Below are 17,567 nucleotides of genomic sequence, written 5' to 3' on the forward strand. Positions count from 1 at the left end.
ATAAATTAATGAGTACAAATTATTGTACAAAATATGTAAAGTCTCTGGTAATCCCACAAATGCATGATAGTAAACAATGCTGTTCGAAAGTGCTCAGGGAACACGCTATGTTGGTGATTGCTTTTGAACTGTGTGGTGGCAGGAGATGCTCCTGACAATTTTCACTTTACCAACATTTATTCCTGATTTAACCCACCACTATGACAACTGCTGCCAATCACTGTTTCAATAAAAGTTAGGCAAATAATTCCCATACTTGTTTTTATTAATCTTTCTTGAATGTATATATAGCTCACATTTATTTCAGGGTTCAATATTAGAAGTGTTTTGGGTCTTTAGAAGTCTGGTGATGTTTTTGTGATCAGAAATGTGCCACAAGAACTTAATTTTTGTTTATATCAATTTGTCTGTGTTAAAATTGGTTTTATTATATGTTGTTTTGCTTAAAGTCAGTTTCCAAGAACTTATTGATGACATTAAGTGAGGATTCATTGTATATACACAATGGAATACTAAAAGAAGGAAATTCTGTCATTTGTGGCAACATGGACGAATCCAGAGGGATTAAACGAATTAAAGCCAGGCACAGAAGGACAAATGTTGCATCACCTCACTTTCATGTGAAATCTGAAAAGTCCAAAAAAGTCAGACTCATAAAGCAGAGTGAGTGGTGGATAGCAGAGGCTGGGGTTGGGGAAGGGAAGGGAAAGGGAAGATATTACAGAGGGTACAGAGTTCCAGTTAGACAGAAGGAATACTTTTTAGTGATCCATTAGACAGCATGGGGACCATAGTTAATAATAGTGTTGTATATTTCAAAATTACTAAGATAGTAGATTTTAAATACAACTGTAACTGTTAAAAAATGGTAACCATGTGTGGTGATGGATGCATTAATTAGCTTGATGTAATCATTCTACAATGTATACATGTATCAGAACACCACACTGTACCCTATAAATATACAAATTATTATCTGTCAATGAACATTTTAGAAAAAGGAGAAGAGCTCCACTTCAAATGCTAACTCAGCTATTAACGAAATGAGACTGCACCTTCAACCCTGTGATTGCTCCTTGTGTGCATAGCTCCCTTTCTTAGGAACCCCAAAGGGAAGAAGAATGGGCTGTGGGATAAGGGCACCTCCAGGTCTCTTTCAGTATCTTCGTATCATAGTGATGGCATGAGAGAGCCTTGTTTAACAGGGGAAAGTGGGTGAGAAGACAGCCTCAAAGGGGGCTCAAAAATACAGACACATCTGCAGGTTCTTTTGTGGTGATGGCGGTTGCTGTTGTAAAAAATTTTTCAAGTGCTAATTTGGTATAAGTCTTGCTGGCACATGCAGTAAAAATAGACTTGTCCAGCTCATAGCTACCAACCAATTAATCCAGACAGATAGGAGGCTGAGTTCTTAAGAGCATCCATGTAGAGGGGGCTTGTCAGACCCTATGAGAGCGGCACCACAGCAACCAGGACAAGACAAGGCATCCCCCTCCCTCATCCTGAAAGCCCAGTACAACTGACAGAGCTGCAATTAGCAGCCCATGGCCTTTGTAAAGCTCTGCAATGCCAAACGAGGCTGAGAGAGTGGTTTTGGAGAGAAAGCCTCCATGGTGGTGATGAGTGAGTGGCGGGATCGTCATACGGCCTTACTGAGATAGGACGGCCTGGTATGCAGTGCCTCATGGGATTTCAAACCTCCTCTCCCCAAGAGTCCTACCATCCCTCCAAGCTGACTCTGCGGGGATGGGCAGACAGAATCCTGGAAGTTAGGGTGTGGGAAATGGCCTTCCTATTTGTCTTTGTTTTCAGGGCTGGCTGTAACAGAGGACCACAGTCTGGGTGTCTTATGCAACACAATTCTGGAGGCTGGAAGTCCCAAATCAAGGGGTTGGCAGGTTGCTTCCTTCTGAAGCTGAGGTAGGACCTGTTGCATGACTCTCCCCTTGGCTTGTGGATGGCTGCCTTCTCCCTGTGTCTTCCCTCTATGCATGTCTGTCTCCAAATTTCCCCCTGATACAGTTTGGCTGTGTCCCCACTCAAATCTCACGTTGGATTGTAGTTCCCATAATCTCCACATGTTGTGGGAGGCAACCCGTGGGAGGTAATTGAACCATGGAGGCAAGTTTTCCTGTGCTGTTCTTGTGATAACGAGTAAGTCTCATGAGATTTGATGGTTTTATAAAGGGCAGTTCCTCTGCACACGCTATCTTGCCTGCCACCGTGTAAGTCATGTCTTTGCTCCTCCTTCACCTTCCGCCATGATTGTGAGGCCTCCCCAGTCATATGGAACTGTCAGTCCATTAAACCTCTTTCTTTATGAATTACCCAGTCTCGGGTATTTCTTCCTACAAGTATGAAAATGGATTAATATGTCCCCTTTTGTAAGGACAGGAGTCATATTTGATTATAGACCATCCTAATGACCTCACAGTAAGTTGATTACCTCTGAAAGACCCTATCTTCAAATAAGGTCACATTCTGAGATACTAGTTGCTAGGAGTTCAGCATATAGATTTGGGAGACACAGTCCAGCCCATGACGTCATTCATCAAGTGTGAGGGACCCAACAGGAGCCAGAAAGGTCACATCCATGAGTGACCCCCACCTGGGTGGGAACTGTGGCAAAGCAGCATGTGCTACATCTAACGAGGTCAGTCTCAGCTCCAGCTAGATGTAGCTATGGGACACCTTCCACTCACCCCTCTGGCCCCACAACTCTGTTCCATGCCCAGGAGGCCAGTTTTTGTGGACTGCATCTAAGGGCACCCTAAGCCTCTGGCTTTCAGATAGTTCAGCCTGTGCTGTACAAAATTCAGCCACATATGGCTATGTAAATTTAATTTTAAATTACTTAAAATTAAATAACATTTAAATTTTCATTCCTCTCACCCTAACCACATTCCAAGTGCTCAATAGCCACAAGTGGCAAGGCACTGCTGTTTTGGATGGTACAGATGTGCATTTCCATCATCACAGAAAGTTCTATTGGACAGCACTGGTTCAACTAGGCAAGACCCTGGCGGGAGATACAGAGGGTGGGAAGACAGTGAGTGAAGATGTTTGTTCCCCCAGCTTCTTTTCTGCCAGGTATTGCTGGGTTCGACTGTGACTCTGTCAAGGGCCCATCTCCTATCAGGGAGCCCTCTCCAATAACCACTCTCTCTGGCCTCCTGTAACTGCTCCCTCCTTTTCCCCTTCAGCCCTAGGGCTGGTAATCATTCCATCTGTTTCTTTTTAGGGTGCTGCACCATTTCTTGGTTTTAACCCTCGACCCATACCTTTATAAATATCCAAATCTCCCCATACACCTAGGTTGATGACTTACCTGTTCCTATGACAAGACCCTGCCATGTTGGAGTGCCAGGACGCCAGGACAGTGTTACTAGATCCAATTTTGCAATAAAAGATGGAAATCTAAATTTTTATATGAAATCTGTATCCTAAATCATGGCAACAGTCTCAAAAACAACAAATTTCAAACATTAAAAGCAAAGCAAAACTCATTTACAGTGAATGTGTCCTGTAATTAGCTACTTGTGCTCTATCCCAAAGCCAGGCAACCTGGTAGTCATCCATTCTGAACACCTTGCTCAGATCAAACCCTTCTCCCCAGTGACCATGAGGGTCCTCATGATGTCTTCTGGGTAGCTACCACTTTCCTGTTTCTCCTTTCTCCAGGGATGGAAAGACTGGAGATCACATTTTGATATCCAGCTGTAACTTGTTTCCTATGCCTCGACTTGATGCAGCAGTCAGCCAGCGTTATGTAACAAATTGCCACAAACATAGTGGCTTTAAACAATATCATTTATTATCTCACAGTTAGCCCTTCACAGCATATCTGCCAGGATCCTAGCTGTCGCTCTGCTCTACCTGGACACCTCCCCTCCATTCTTGGCTCTTGTTCTCAAAGTGCTATGAAGAAATACCTGAGACCTCATAATTTATAAATAAAAGAGGTCTAATTGGCTCATAGTTCTGCAGACTGTATAGGAAGCATGACGCTAGCATCTGCTCAGCTTCTGGGGAGACCTCAGGAATCTTTTATTTTTATTTTTATTTTTTTTGAGACAGAGTCTCACTTTGTCACCCAGGCTGGAGTGCATTGGTGCCATCTCGACTCACTACAAGCTCCGCCTCCCAGATTCATGCCATTCTCCTGTCTCAGCCCCCTGAGTAGCTGGGACTACAGGGGCCCACCACCATGCCCGGCTGATTTTTTTTTATTTTTTTTTTAGTAGAGATGGGTTTCACTGTGTTAACCAGGATGGTCTTGATCTCCTGACCTCATGATCCGCCTGCCTCGGCCTCCCAAAGTGCTGGGATTACAGGCATGAGCCACTGCACCGGCCAGGAATTTTACAATCATAGGAGAAGGCAAAGGAGGAGAAGGTAGGTCACATGGTGAAAGCAGGAGCCAGAGGGAAAGAGCCACACACTTAAACAACCAGATCTCACCTGAACTCACTCACTGTCTCCACGACAGCACCAAGGGGGATGTTGCTAAGTCTTTCATGAGAAATCCACCCCATGATCCAATCACCTCCTACCAGGCCCCACCTCCAACACTGGGGATTACATTTCAATATGAGAATTGGGTGGGGACACACATCCAAACTATATCAGCTCTGATTATCCAAACCCTGGCCACATTTCAGGGCCAGATCAGGCCATTCCGCCTCCGTAAAGCCTCCTCTAGTTGCTCCAGCACAGAGAGCTCTGGACTTGCAAGTAACTTCAAATAAATAAATATATATATATATATATATATTTAGATGGAGTCTCGCTCTGTCGCCCAGGCCGGAGTGCAGTGGCCTGATCTCGGCTCACTGCAAGTTCTGCCTCCCAGGTTCACACCATTCTCCTGCCTCAGCCTTCTGAGTAGCTGGGACCACAGGCGCCTGCCAGCACGCCCAGCTAATTTTCGTATTTTTAGTAGAGATGGGGTTTCACCATGTTAGCCAGGAAGGTCTCGATCTCCTGACCTCATGATCGGCCTGCCTCGGCCTCCCAAAGTGCTGGGATTACAGGCGTGAGCCACCATGCCCGTCCAAGATCAATATTTTCATCTTAACCAAATCTACAACATAAAATAATTATTGATAACCTAGATAAGTGTGAAAATATGGATAACAGTTACAAGCAATATTATTTTAAAAAACGCTAAGAAACACAATTATTATTGACAATCTAAATAAGTATGTTAATATGGATGACAGCTGTATTTGTAAAAGGCTAACATTTGTGGAGTGCATACTATTTGCCAGAACTTGTGCTTCTTTCTCACAGCAACCCAAAAGAAAGATTTTGGCTAGGTGCAGTGGCTCACACTTATAATCCCATCACTTTGGGAGACCTAATGGGGCAGATCACCTGAGGTCAAGAGCTTTAGCCTGGCCAACATGACAAAATCCCATCTCTACTAAGAATTCAAAATTAGCTGGGTATGGTGGTGCATGCCTGTAATCCCAGCTACTTGGGAGACTGAGGCAGGAGAATCACTTGAACCCAGGAGGCAGACGTTACAGTGAGCTGAGATTGCGCCACTGCACTCCAACCTGGGCATCAAGAGTGAAAATCCATCTCAAAAAGAAAGAAAGAAAAATTGATTGATTTTTTGATTATGCTTGTTTTATAGATGAGAATCTAAAGCAGAAAGGGGAACTTCTGGTTTCCACAACTCATAAGTCAATGGTGGAGATGGAAGGTCTGACTCAGGACTCCCTGGGTCCGGAGCCACACTCTTCACCATCCCGCTGTCACCTGGCAATTTTTCCCTGTGCATGCTGCCCTTCCTAGTAGGCTGTGAGCTCTTTGAAGACATACATCAGGCTTGTGTCACAAGCAAGCAGCAGGTGCTCAATAAATGCTGATTGACTTACTGGCTGGTTGGTTGCTTCAGAGAAGCGCTTTCTGAACATACTGAAATCAGGCCATGACTTGCAGGGCCAGTCCTCAGGGACTGCATGATTCCAGCTGAGGGCTCCGTCTCCCATACCCAGATCACTGCTATTTACCTACAGACATTAAAGGTCAGACTAGTAATGTTCAGCTATGAACTTATCCTGTATGCCAGGACCACAGGTATTAAAGAGGCAGAATGTCTGTGTGAGTGTGTGGGGCAGGCACAGCTCCAGGTGAGGTAGCTGCTACCACACTGGGTTTACTCCAGAGTGTCTATTTTCTCCCAGCAGGTTTGGTAGAACTGGACTGGATTTGGGGATCTTCTATCAAGGTCTCTGCAGGAACTCCAAAACTCAAGTCTGCTCTGTCATCCGGTCTCCGAACTCCTGTACTCCTCAACCATCCAAGCTATTAGTGAATTTTGATCTTGCATTATGCCACTCATTAATGATTTTAGGCAAATAGGCAAGTCTTTTTTTTTTTTTGAGACAGGGTCTGGCTCTGTCACCCAGGTTGGAGTGCAATGGCTCGATCTCAGCTCACTGCAACCTCCATTTCCAAGGTTAAAGTGATTCCCCTGCCTCAGCCTCCTGAGTAGCTGGGATTAAAGGCATGCACCATTATGCCTGCTTAATTTTTGTATTTTTAGTAGAGATGGGGTTTCACCATGTTTGCTGGGCTGGTCTCAAGCTCCTGACCTCAGGTGATCGGCCTGCTTTGGCCTCCCAAAGTGCTGGGATTACAAGCATGAGCCATCACGCTGGGCGAATTTCAGGCAAGTCTTAACTCCATAACTAGACCAAGCTTTCTCTAGGAATTGGGCAGAGGCCTGAACATCCACTCTTGTTTGCCCACAGCCTCCGGCATGGTGCTGAACACAGGGGAGACCCTCGGTGAACAGCTGGCTGCTGAGGAGGGTTCCCATGATAGCACCAGAGACTCCAGCTCCTCACTCTGGCTTACAAGGGATAGCGTCGCTAGCCACTCTTCTCTGGTCTTTCCCTCCCTCACTGCACTCAGCCTCAGAGGCTTCCTTCTGCTCCTCTGTCACACAGCGGCAACTCCCACCCCATGGCCACCTGTTCTGTGAGTGCTGACAAATGCACACACTGTGTGTAGATTTGTAATCCACCCCCATCAAGATATGAAACATTTCCATTGCCTCAAAAAGTTTATTTCATGATCATAGCAATCAATGCCCCTGATAACTGCCCTAAATGCAGTTGTACCCAATAACAGAATTTCAAATCTATGAAGCAAAAACTGACAGAAACAAAAGGTGAAAAAGACAAATCCACAATTACAGTTGGAAATTTTACCAGTTCTTTCTCCGTAATTGATAGAAGAAGTGGACAGAAAATCTGTAAAGATACAAAACACTTGAAGAACACTCTCAAGCAACTTGACTGGCTGACATTTATAGAACACTACAACCAAGATTCTCAGAATACACATTACTTTACTTTTTTCTTTCTTTCTTTCTTTCTTTCTTTTTTTTTTTTTGACAGAGCCTCACTCTGTTGCCCAGGCTGGAGTGTGGTAGTGCAATCTTGGTTCACTGCAACCTCCACCTCCCGGGTTCAAGGAATTCTCCTGCCTCCGCCTCCTGAGTAGCTGAGATTATAGGTACGTACCACCACACCTGGCTAATTTTTTGTATTTTAAGTAGAGATAGAGTTTCACCATGTTAGCCAGGCTGGTTTCAAACTCCTGACCTCAAGTGATCCACCTGCCTCAGCCTCCCAAAGTGCTGGGAACCTTATTTTAAACACTTACCAAGATAGACCATACTCTAGGCCATTAGAAAGAAGATTCTCCATAAATTTAAATGGATTAAATCATACAGTGTCTGTACTTTGACCACATGAAATGAAATTAAAAATGATTAACAAGTAAATATTTGGAAAATAGTCAAATATTTGGAAACTAAACAAAATACTTTTAAAGCACCTACAAATAAAAAAAATCACAAGAAAAATCAGAAGGCATATTTAAACTAAATTATTATAAAAAGCACAACATATTAAAATTTGTGTGATGCAGCTATAGTAGGGTTTAGAAGGAAATTTATACTTTTAAATGTTTATATTGGAAAAGAAGAAAGATTTTAAAATCAAGAAAACCAACAGCCAGTTATTTGGAAAGACAAATACAATTGATAAATGTATAGGCAGATTAATAGGGAGAGAGATTAGGGAGAGCAGGGTGGAGGTGGACATCCAACCAACCAAGCATGACAGAAGAGACAGTGCTATAGACCCTATAGAAATTAAAGACATAACAATGGAAAATATTATAGACAACTTTATACTGATAAATTCAAAAGCATAGATGAAATGGACAAATTCCTTCAAAGACAAAAATTACCAAAATTCACAGAAAAAGAAATACAAATCAGAGTAATATTATATCTATTAAAGAAAGTGAATTTTAATACTTTTTCACACAAAGAAAAATCCAAGCCCAGATAGCTTCACTGGTAAATTTTGTCAAACTTTTTATTTATTTTTTTATTTATTACTTTATTTTATTTATTTATTTATTTATTTTTGAGATGGAGTCTCGCTCTGTCACCAAGGCTGGAGTGCAGTGGCATGATGTCGGCTCACTGCAACCTCTACCTCCCAGGTTCAGGCCATTCTCCTGCCTCAGCCTCCTGAGTAGCTGGGACTATAGGGGCCTGCCACCATGCCCAGCTAAGTTTTTGTATCTTTAGTGGAGACAGGGTTTCATCTTGTTTACCAGGATGGTCTTGATCTCCTGACCTCGTGATCCGCCCATCTTGGCCTCCCAAAGTGCTGGGATTACAGGTGTCAGCCACCGCACCTGGCCAATTTTATCAACATTTTTAAAGAAGAAATTCAACTAATCCTACATAAACTCTCTCAGGAAATAAAGGAGGAGATATTATTTCCCGACTCAGTTTGTGAGGCTGGTATAACTGTAATACCATAACTTAACGAAGGTATTACAAGAGCATAAAGCCACAGACCAGTATTTCTCATAAGCTTATGGAGACATTTTAAAAGATAGTATAATGCTATACTTATTTATATAAAATGTAATTCAGATTCCAGAACAATTTGTAAGTCCATTTTATATGCATTTACATATACACAAATATATATGTATATACATGCATATGTATAGGTATATATTGGTGTGTGTGTGTGTGTATGGTGATAGAGAAAATGAAGGAAAAAAGAGAGGAGGGGTGAGAAGAAAGGAAAAAGAAATAGAAGGCTGTATGTTAAAATGTTCACAGTGGAAAGTGAGATTTAGAGTAATTTTTTTGTTTTTTGCTTATCTAATTTTTTCCTAATTTACTTCTGAGATAAACATTGTATATTGTATATATCCTTTACAATTTTTAACAAAAGTTAATTTTTTTAAATGTTAAAGCAAGTATGAATCCAAGATGGAGGTGCGCCAGCTCCAGTCCCCATGTAGTGTTGAAGTTGCTGCCATTGGAAGCAGTCACAGAGGACACTCGCCTCTCTGGGGAAGGAGGAACCCACTCCACTCAAGGTGAGTTTCCCTTGAGTAGCTCAACAGCTGTTGAATGGACATGTTGTTATTTAGAAACCCTCTTTGCACATCCCTTTCCTTAAAAGATTTGCAGATATTAGAGACGTGTTCATATGTGCTGTCCCCTCTCTTGTTCACACCTCTAATGCATCTACGCCTCCTCAGAAGTAGTGGGGAAGAACTCTATCTGAATAGCGCTTCCTATGAGAGGCTTTTCCCAGACCGACAACCCGAATCCAAATGAGATTCTTCTGTGTGGCAAATACCGTCTTTATCGGTCTGCAGCACTGCTTCTCCCCACCTTCCACCATCCTATCTCTGAAGATGTCTGTCTTCCCCAGTCCCTGTGGCTGAGGTGGGGCTTTGAATCTCAGTTTTCTCTACCCACAGCCCTTGGTCACAGATTGGGTGAGTGACTGCTGAATGGCCAAAGTCCTCTCCTGGGATTTTCAGAGTTAAGTTCTCTGTTTCTCCTTGGCTCACACGCTGTAAGAACATATCCATAGCCCTGCTAGAAATCTTAGTGTTGGGGAAAAGCCTGAGAGGAGAAGGCTGGCAGAGGAAAGGCAGCGAAATGGAGGGTGTCTCCCTGGAGCCACCACTTATCTTCCCAGTTACCTGAGCCAGTTCATCTTCTCTACTTGGACTATTCTAGTTGAGTTTCTGCTGCTGGCAAATGAAAGAATCCTAACTAATAAGCCTTCGTACACTCATAGCACCTTTTCCTTCATAGTACATGGATCAGTCAACAGCATGTTCCATTTAGTTCTGTTTGATGTCTTCTTCCACCAATCTGTAAGCCCCATCAGGGCAAAGTCTCCATTAGTGGTGCATTTTTAATGGTTTCTAAGGTGCTGGATTGGTGTGGCCAATTGTTAAGAATATGAAAAAAAAGACATTAGAAGAAGCAGTGAAAACACGAGAGTCAGTCTGGTCCACTGGACACATGAGTGTCCTGCCTCATCTCTCCCTCCAGAGTTCCCATGATAGCACCAGAGACTCCAGCTCCTCACTCTGGCTTACAAGGGATAGCATCACTAGCTGCTCCTCTCTGGTCTTTCCCTCCCTCACTGCACTCAGCCTCAGAGGCTTCCTCCTGCTCCTCTGTCACACAGCGGCAACTCCCACCCCATGGCCACCTGTTCTGTGAGTGCTGACAAATGCACACACTGTGTGTAGATCTGTACTCCACCCTTCCCTACGCTCCCACTCCCCTCCTCTCATGCAGCTCCTCGAGCTCCACGCTCAGTGGAATCCATGGCTCAACCTTCCAGGATAATTTGAAATGGACAAACTCATTAATGTTTCACTGCTATCATCCCTGGCCCTCAGAGCCAAGGTTAATGGGGCTGGTGAGCCTGTATTTTTGTTTATAGGTGCAAGGGTGGAGTTCAGCAGGAAAACAGAGGAGGTTACTCAAGAGGAGTGGAATATGGTATTTCCTGCCCTTCCCTGGTGAACAGGATAGCTCAGGCCTCTTCATCCATACTCAGACTGCAAGGAGGGGATGTGGAACTCATGGGCCCTCCATGCCTAAGTGAGACTCTCCTGAGCTCATTAAATGTAGATTCCTAGGCTCCAGTCCAGACCAACTGAATCACTTGGGTGTAAAGCCCTAAGAAATTCTCTTTTAACAATCGTCCCAGGTGATACTGATTCAAGGAAGAGTTCAGGACAAGCCTTCATTTGTTCTAAGCCTTTTGTTCACCTCATTGGTGCTGGAGGAATTCCCATCCTAGGGATATGGACAAGGGTGAATACACAACACCCAATGCTAGACAAATGACCCACAGTAGTTGTTAGTCATATAGACACAGAGCCCAGAGGAAGAGGGCACCACATGGCACACAGGGCCACACAGCGGCTGCACTCAAGAAATTAATGAATAACCAGGGACTGTGAGAGGCAACCTTTGCAGTGTCAAGAGGGTGAGGTGGTCCCCAGTTCTTGCAGGAGAAGGCAGATGTCTTGTTTGAATTCTATGGGCTGGCAAGGCACTGAAACCCACTACACAGGAATAAGCAGGAGCTGCTTCTGGTCCCTTGATAAGGAGGTCTGTTGAACTATGGGACCTCATCTGTGAAAACAGAGTTGGGAGGGGAACTGGCAGCGCAGCCTCTGGAGGCCCTTTCTATTCCATCAACTATCAAGGCACCACTAATATTGAGTCTTCAAGCTGGGCAAAGTGGCACATGCCTGTCCTCCTAGCACTGTGGTAGACCGAGGCAGGAGTATCAACTGAGCTCAGTAGTTTGAGACCAGCCTTGGCAACACAGGGAGACCCAGTTTCTACCAAAAGCAGTTAAAAAAAAAAATCTTAGCCAGGCATGGCAGCATATGCCTGTAGTCCCAGCTACTCAGGAGGCCGAGGTAGAAGGATCACTTGAACGCAGGAGGCAGAGGTTGCAGTGAGATGAGACCACACCATTGCACTCCAGCCTGGGCAACACAGTGAGACTCCATCTCAAAAAAACTCCTATATATATACACACGTATATGTATAGATGATATATATAGATGATATATAGATGATATATAGTTAGATGATATATAATGTATACAGATTAATCTATATATTAATCTCCATTACACATACATTAATACATATATTATATAATAATATATGTAATATATAAATATATGTAATATAAATTATAATATAACATTTTATAATATAAAATTACACATATATGATATATTTGTATATCATACACAGATCTATATATTATAATATAAGTAATATTAAAATATAACATTTGATAATATAAAACTACCCATATATCTATATGTACACATAAGTATCTATAAGCATATATGTCTATATATGTACATATATAGATTGAGTCTTCATTTGAATTCCTACACCACCCCCTTCTGCCACCCCCTGCAGCGACCACAGTCTCTGTCAAGCTGCCTGGATATCCGTGTTTGCTTCGAAGTGGGCACACAATAATGGCAGGCACAGGTGAGGATTAAACTCAAGAGGCTCTAAGGGGGAAACCTATACTGTACATGGATCACCCTAAACAATTAGCTTTAGGACTGAAAGAAAGTAGGAGAAGGGAGTCCCATTTTCAGGAGTTCCATGCACCTGGAATACCTACAGGTGACCCTAAATGTGAGGCCAGTTGGAATGCCCTACACCATTTTCCAAGGAGCCCAGCCTCATGTTGAACCTGTCAGCTGCATAGGGCTAGCAGCGAGCCAGGGACAAAAGCCAAAGAGGGCTCTCACATTGCCCCCAGCCCCAAAATACAGAGAGAAGGAACAAATCCAGGCCCCATACTTCAAAAGGCCAGCCCTTTTAAAGAATAAACAGTATCCACAGAACACCAGCTGAGAGGCCACCTGTCATCAAATAAATAAATACAAATAAAAGTCCCAACAAGCTTGGCTCTTATGTCCAGTTCCATTTATGGCCCTTTTGTTCTTTTTTCACTTTCCCTAGCAGGTCCACTGGTATTCCTTCACACCACCCTGGCCAAATACATATATATCTCACTTTCCGGGGGAAAAGTGTTTCTCAGGTGGTTGGTCTTTCCATATTCCTGATGCTGTAAATAAAATCTCTCTTGGCATAGAGAATTTTTATTCATTCATTCATTTGACAAATTTTTATTTATCACCTACTACACACTAGGCTCTGCAATGGGGGCCTTTGGAAACCCAGGATGGATAACAGAGGGAGACCCCTACAGTAGAATGCTATGCTGTGGTTTTAAAAAATAAAACCATTCTATACATACTGATAGGATAATATCTTCAACATAGATTAATTTTGTTAAGAGTAATGAGAAAATAGGGTGTCATATTGTATCATTTGTGTTACGGGGAGAGGGAAGAAAGAAGATAGAGGCTCAAGAAGGAGTAGGAAGTGGAGCAGAAAAATGAATCATTGCTGCATTAACCCTTTGGAAGAATACATAAGAATTTGAAACAACGGTTGCCCCTGGGCAGGGGGTGGAAGACAGGGAATGAGGGTCTCCAAATTGAAGAGGCTTTCCATTATATACTTCTTTCTATTGATCTAATTATTTTAAAACACTTGTATGTGTTTTAAACACTGTGAAGTGTTTTAAACACTGTGAAGAAAAAGCCATAAAAATGAGAAAACTCCAAAGTCAGGTGGAGGAAACAGATTAGTAATCATCTAATAAGTAAACAATGTAGTAAATGATGAAACATTCATGGAGCTCTTTGAGCTCTTAAGGAAGGGTGCCTAACTTGGGTAGAGAAGTCAGGGAAAACTTATCAGGGGAAATAATATTTTGATTAACCCTTTAGCAGGCAGCCTACAGAATGGGAGAAAATTTTTGCAATCTATCCATCTGACAAACGGCTAATATCCAGAATCTACAAAGAACTTAAACAAATTTACAAGAAAAAACCAACTCCATCAAAAAGTGAGCAAAGGATATGAACAGATACTTCTCAAAAGAAAACATTTATGCAGCCAGTAGACATATGCAAAAATGCTCATCACCCCTGGTCATTAGAGAAATGCAAATCAAAACCACAGTGAGATACCATCTCATGCCAGTTAGAATGGTGATCATTAAAAAGTGAGGAAACAACAGACGCTGGAGAGGATGTGGAGAAACAGGAACGCTTTTACACTGTTGGTGGGAGCGTAAACTAGTTTAATCATTGTGGAAGACAGTGTGGCAATTCCTCAAGGATCTAGAACTAGAAATACCATTTCACCCAGCAATCCCATTACTGGGCATATACCCAAAGGATTATAGATCATTCTATGATAAAAGCACATGCAAATGTGTGTTTATTGTGGCAGTATTCACAATAGCAAAGATTTGGAACCAACCCAAATTTCTATCAATAATAGGCTGGATAAAGAAAATGTGGCACATACACACCATGGAATACTATGCAGCCATAAAAAAGGATGAGTTCATGTCCTTTGCAGGGACATGGATGAAGCTGGAAACCATCATTCTCAGCAAACTATCGCAAGAACAGAAAACCAAACACCGCATGTTCTTACTCATAAGTGGGAATTGAACAATGAGAACACGTGGACAGAGGGAGGGAAACATCACACACTGGGGCCTGTTGGGGTGTGGGGGACTAGGGGAAGGATAACATTAGGAGAAATACCTAATGTAGGTGATGGGTTGATAGGTGCAGCAAACCACCATGGCCTGTGTATACCTATGTAACAAAACTGCACGTTCTGCACATGTACCCCAGAACTTAAAGTATAATTTAAAAATGAGTGGAATTGAAGGCTGCTGTCTTTAACATCACTTAGTTGTCAAACAAATAAAAAATGACAACAACAAGACCCCACAAAACACCCAAAGGATCCCTGGAGAAGTTTCATAGGTCTCATGTGGCTTCTGGGGAAAGTTCAAGGCTGATGCCAAGATGCTCACAGCAGAAATGGCATATCCCCCATGGTCCCCATGGATGCTTAGTTATCAGGGGGAAGCAGCAGGCCAGAGTTACTGAGCTAATCCAACCTAGGAGCCATTTGCAGAAAAAGTGAGCATTTGCAGAAATCATTTCTTAATTAGCATATTGGTCTTCCTGCCCGTTCTAGATCTCCAGCAATGTGTAAAGCTGGTTAAGGTCTCCCTGGCTTTGATTTCTCAGAGTTGTCTTTTAAGTGCTCATTTCTATCAAGTGAGATGAAATTTCTAAATTCCAACTTCATAAGGAATTGCCCCATTCTCTCCCCACACCCATTCTTGAGCAACCTCTCAGAATGTGTGTGCTTTAAAAAGAGACAAGGTCCTCGCTGACATCTCTCTTTAGAGAGCTCCATCAAAATCCTGCACTTACCCAGTGTCCTTTCCTTGGCCACTGGTAACCAAGGAAACGAGATGCTATGGTAACACAGGGAGGAGAGGAAGGGAGGCATCCCGAGCCCTTCTGCATTCTTTCTCCTCTCTCCTGGAATCAAGGCAGCTATAGGACAGGAAGAACCCCTGCTGGGGGAGGATCTACTCTCAGCTTCCCAGTGGAAGAGGGACCAGGACACCTGCATGGGTGGCTTCATGGCTGACACCCAGAGTTTCCCTTCCACAGCCTGAAGACTGTTGCCTCAGGATCCCCCAAAATGATGCCCTTTTCTAAGACAAGGGTGCAGCTTGGGATGCATAATATAATGCTCCAGATGCCCAGGTGTAAATGTCTGTGCATAAATGTTTATTCAAATGAGTGAACAAGATACGGATTGCAATCATGAAGAAGCAAAGCCCTAGACATAACTGAAATGAGAACATATGACCAAATGACCGACCGTTCGGCAGTGTTGAACTTGTCTATTGGTTTTGCTCTGCCTTCCAGTCTCCACTGTCAGCCCTCACTGACCATCTCTAGCTCTGCCTCTCTGACACTGTCCTCCTGCACCGTTCTGTTTACCTACCTCTCCCTTTGCATTCTGCCTTCTCGCTTCTCTCTCACTCTGTCCCTTTTTGCCTCCCCTGACTGGCAGTTCTCCTGTCACTCCCAGGATGGGGTGGTTGAAAAAGAAAGAGTCTTTACGTTCTGGGTCCAGAGCTCATACCCCACCGAGGCCAAATGCAGCTCCCTCTAGGTAGGGCCTCGTTGTCCTCTTCCTGTGCTTCCCATGGACAGGCGTGGGGAGGGGCGCGGGGGACCTCCAGGAGAGACAATCAGGGCCCCTCCCTGAAGGACATCAGGGCATTACAAATTGTGATAAGTGTGATGACATCATAAGTAAGCGCAGGATCTGTCTCTGTTGCAGTGTGAGGGGAGGACTGCCCCTTCCTCACCAACCTTTTGTTTGTTGAATCTTCTTTTGCATTCCTGAGATTTCTCATCTGAGTTTTAAAATCCCTTCTCTGGTTTTTACCTGAAATCTGCCTCACCAGGAGTCACCTGTTCTAATTTTCCAACACTGACTCCCTCTGTTGGAACTGTGACCTCCCACCTGTTTGATCACACACCTCTATCAGTCAAAAGCTATTGAGTAGCCAGGTGTGACGGTTCACTGTAGTCCCAGCTACTCTGGAGGCCAAGGTTGGAAAATTGCTTCAGCCCAGGAATTTGAGGCAACATTGAGCTATGATTATGCCACTGTGCTCCAACCTGGGCAACAGAGTAAGACTCCATCTCTAAAAACAATAAATATAGTGAAACAAAACAAAATAATTATTGAGCATGGACCTCCCCTTAATATGAGTACAGGTTTATTTATAAGTCACATACATGTACTACAATGCTTATGTTTTGCACATGATAAAATATACACAAAGATGGGAATTGATAAGGAAACAATGTATTATAATATCTTCTTCCATAACCCAAATCGACTGCCTTGTGCACCCCACGTCAGTGTACCCTGTCCCTTTAAATGGCCAAGTACTTTGATTTGCTCCTCCGGTCTCCAGGTGATGGTCCCCCAAGAACTCAGGGAGGATTGACAGGAGGAGCAGAGTGTGAGGTTTACTTGTCAGCGGGTGGACTCACTTCCTGCTGTAGCAAAGGACCACAGCCTTAAACAATAGAAATGTATTGTCTCACAGTTCTAGAGCCGGAAGTCTGAGCTCAGGGTGCTAGCAGGGCTGACTTTTAACAAAGCTGTGAGGGAGAACCTGTCCCCTGCCTCTTTCCTTGCTGAGAGGGATTTTCTGGGCATCTTTGGCATTCCTTGGCTTACAGCTGCACCACTCCCATCACCACCTTCCCTTTCTCATGATATTCTCCCTGTGTGCCTGCCTGTCTCTAATCCCAAATGCCCCCTTTTTACTAGGACACTGTCATGTTAGATGTGGGGGGAGGGTAACCCTAATGACCTCATCTTAACTGAGCATCCTATTTTCAAATAAGGTCACATTCATAGGTGCTGGATGTTAGGACTTTGACATCTTTCAGGGGACACAATTCAAATCATAATGGGGCAAATGGAAAATGAAATAGTAAGCGGCATCTTTAAACTGAGGTGTGGGCATGAAGCTTCTCCAGGGTGGGTAGACAGGGGCAGCCCGGTGAGGCAGGAGCCCCTTTACCAGGGCTGCCTGCTTCCAGTGGGTGGGGACTCCTCTCTGAGAGTAGAGACCACCAGACCACAAGTCTACTTCTGTGAGTGGGGATTGGGTCAGCTGCTAGTTCTGGAAAAGTCTCCACTCACCAAAGCAGTTTCACGT

This window comes from Papio anubis, chromosome 18 (genome assembly GCF_008728515.1).
Source record: "Papio anubis isolate 15944 chromosome 18, Panubis1.0, whole genome shotgun sequence".
In the NCBI taxonomy this organism is placed as follows: domain Eukaryota; kingdom Metazoa; phylum Chordata; class Mammalia; order Primates; family Cercopithecidae; genus Papio; species Papio anubis.